General features: G+C 25.5%; 1 protein-coding gene across 8 annotated transcripts in view; it reads left to right on the top strand.

Annotated features, from left to right (window-relative positions):
* Window positions 1-3,331, top strand: part of LOC108752142 (probable nuclear hormone receptor HR3) — a 107,214-nt gene that overhangs the window by 103,376 nt on the left and 507 nt on the right. The window lies entirely within an intron of this gene.

Raw genomic sequence — 3,331 nt, 5'->3', positions numbered from 1 at the left:
TATATATATATATATATATTTATGCATGAAAAATTTTTTATTGAGTTTCATACGTTATATATGTTTCACATATGAGATAAAATTATTTTTAATAATCAGTGATAATAGTCGCATAAATTTTGTTGCTTGGCTGTCTCGTGGCGTCATATTAGTTGTATAACATTAGATAATTGTTACGTACATATACAGCTCTATTTCTTAATAGTCTCTTAAAAACAAAACTACTTCGTAATCTTGAAATCTATAAAATATGCAAACAAAATAATTTTTTAAATTAATGCAGCGATTTTTGACAGCTGAGAAATGTGCTACTTTAGGAATTATGTATTAATTTAGAAATTATTTTACACTTCTACATGACATATCGGATAGATGTCTCAGTTTGCTGCATATTTTAAGATTTCAAGATTACGAAATTATTATGTTTTCATGGGTAAAATATAAACTAAAACTAATTGTATGTAATAACTAATCTGTCGTCACATAATCAATATAGCGCCTCGAGATAGCTGAGTCTAAACAAATAATTTTTTAATTTCGTGATATTAAAAAGAATACGTTTTTTATTTTATCAAAATTAAGTTTGAATAAAATCATATTAAAATACAAGCGGGCTTGTACTTGAGAAATTATGATATAATCACTGAAGAAGATAAATAAGATTTAAATGTTATTTCAAGAAGAAGATCAACAATGAGATGCTTGATATAGGAGAACTGTTTATGGTTTTTGTATCTATTTTATGTTATATTTATTTAATTATGTAAAATTATGTTGCAGATTAAGGAATATAAAATAAATAAAAATACATTTTACACATTAATACTATAATTTGTTAAAATATTTTTAATTGATTACGAATTAATATTACACATAAGAAACATACAAAAGAATCTAAATTTTTTTTTTGTTAAAAATTAGCATTTCTAATTTTTTCAAATTGATATGTAATACGCGCATAAAATATTTATTCTTAATACATTGTCATATATACACAACCGAAAAGCTTAAATTTTAAGCTATCAATATACTTTTTCATTGCATAAATAAAAGTTGCTTGATATCGTTTTTTTACATAATCGCTTGTCCGAGTATCAACATGTTGAATATTCGGGAGCCTTACATTGTTATATTGTATATAAGATTTTTCTTATTGTTTATAAATTGCAAAGAAGAGAAAAAGAATCTTTAAAACATAACAAATGTAAATGAACTCCCGATTGCATGAATTTTTTAATAATATTTTAACTTGTCAAATGGATATGACATAATAAACAATACGTAATATGCATGGTTTAACCCTTTAATCGCGGTAAATTATATTTGTTTAATATTTTATTGTATTTTTGTAAAAGATATAAAAAATTCTTGGTTAAGTTTATCGTATTTATTTGTGAACTCATATATTGTGAAAAATTTGATCAGTTATAATAATACTAAAACTTGATCAGTTATAAATGTTATTTGTATTGTACAATACAAGTGATTATAATTTATAGTTTATTATAGTTTACCATAATTCAAATAACTTAATTATTGCTTATGGCGTAATGAATCGGAAACCGTAAATGAGATGAATTCAATACTGCCGTTAAAAGGGTTTAAACTGATGATTTAGAAAATCATAATTTGTAAATATGCTTATACGGTTACCAACAATCTGATTCGGAAGCAGATTGATTCTGTTTCTCCTTCTGAAACGTCCTTAAATCTTTGATTCTCTAAAAAGCGATAAAAATGATTTACCAGTTAGTTGACTTTCACAGTTTATAGTATATCAATTTTTTTTAAATCAAATATCTTTTACAAATGTTAGATCTTAAACAATATTGGACGTCCTGAATGAGAAATCAAAGTATGATAACGACGGATGAATATGATTGTAGTTGAATCAGAATTTAATAAAAAAACTGTTTACAAAATTAATTAATTTTTTATTAACTTTATATCAATCTACTGCATCAATCTCTTTTAAATGTTAAAAAATATTATATTATTTGTGAACGTTCTCAAAAAAATATAAATTTTTAATTTGAATCTGATTCATTCTTCACGATCTCTTTCATCCGATTGCTCTAAATCAGATGGCTCGAATTTCAACCGATCAGTCTACCGGATAACGTCCTATTAACCGTAATATACACTAATTTATTTGTTAATAAATGTTAGACTTTGCCTCAATTTTAAATACTATGTTAAACCTATGCGTCTATATGTATTTTAAGATGTTTGTTGTTTATAATGACGAAATATTAACGTGTTCGAATTCGAAAATTGTGGATAATTCGTAAGCATGCGTAACTATAAGAGGTACGCAGGATAAGTTCGTTTTAATGTCGATGAAAGTGTGGACGTTTCATGATCAATGATAAGATTTCAAGTTACAGGATGTTCCAAAGAAGTATATATCAATAACAAGATTTTTTTATCTTATCATTAAAGTTTTTCCTGCATTTATCTGCAAAACTTAATTACAATTCTTAATTTATAGTTATTGTGAAGTCCATTTTTTATTAAAATTAATTTTTATAAAATTTATAAATGAACAAAATAGTTTGCATTTAATTTAGAGTACTTCAAGAAAAATATAATTAAACATAATTCTTATCTTTGCGATTGTGATATCTTTTTGGGACGTTTTGTATTTTTTGCTTGCATAATAAAATTATGTTAAATTACCTTATTTGTTATGCCAATTATAGAAAATGATATTATCGTACAAATTAGTCTTAATCAAACTGAATGTCCGGTAGGCTTTTAAATGTATGTCACGATGGACCGTCTTAGATAAAAGTATCGAATGATGCCTCTCTTGAAAGACAACCCAATTGGTTGCCTCACTCTGATGATTCTTCCTAGGAAACGTCAAGCTAATCACGCTTAAGGTAAATCTAGGAAAGTAATACGCGAAGAATCACGTAAAGAAGAAAACACATCGAGATTGGAACGCTGGTACATGGCCTCGCTAATCGCTGACAGATACTTTGAGAATTTATTGCAAATAGAAGAACTTTGTTATCTAATTTTTAAATTGGAGAATTTCTCTATTTAATAAAATGAGGAAAATTAGAAAATTTATTGCGCGAGAGATGGTTTTTTTCGAGATATGAGACATAATAATAAATTTAGAGCGTACTTCTTTCGAACGTAAATTTTAGATAATTAAAAATAAAACGAATATATGCGACTCTCTTTAATATCGTGAAATACGCATTTATATAAACGTTTACAATGAATTTTTAAGTTTTGACATTAAATATGATCTTATTGTATCTTTCACGTTGTTGAAAGAAGTACATATTAAATAATAAGTATAGTTTGTTAATGTATA

The sequence above is a fragment of the Trachymyrmex septentrionalis genome, unplaced genomic scaffold (assembly GCF_001594115.1).
Source record: "Trachymyrmex septentrionalis isolate Tsep2-gDNA-1 unplaced genomic scaffold, Tsep1.0 scaffold56, whole genome shotgun sequence".
Lineage (NCBI taxonomy): Eukaryota > Metazoa > Arthropoda > Insecta > Hymenoptera > Formicidae > Trachymyrmex > Trachymyrmex septentrionalis.
Note: the sequence above shows the minus strand (reverse complement) of the source record. Positions and strands in the feature narration are given on the sequence as shown.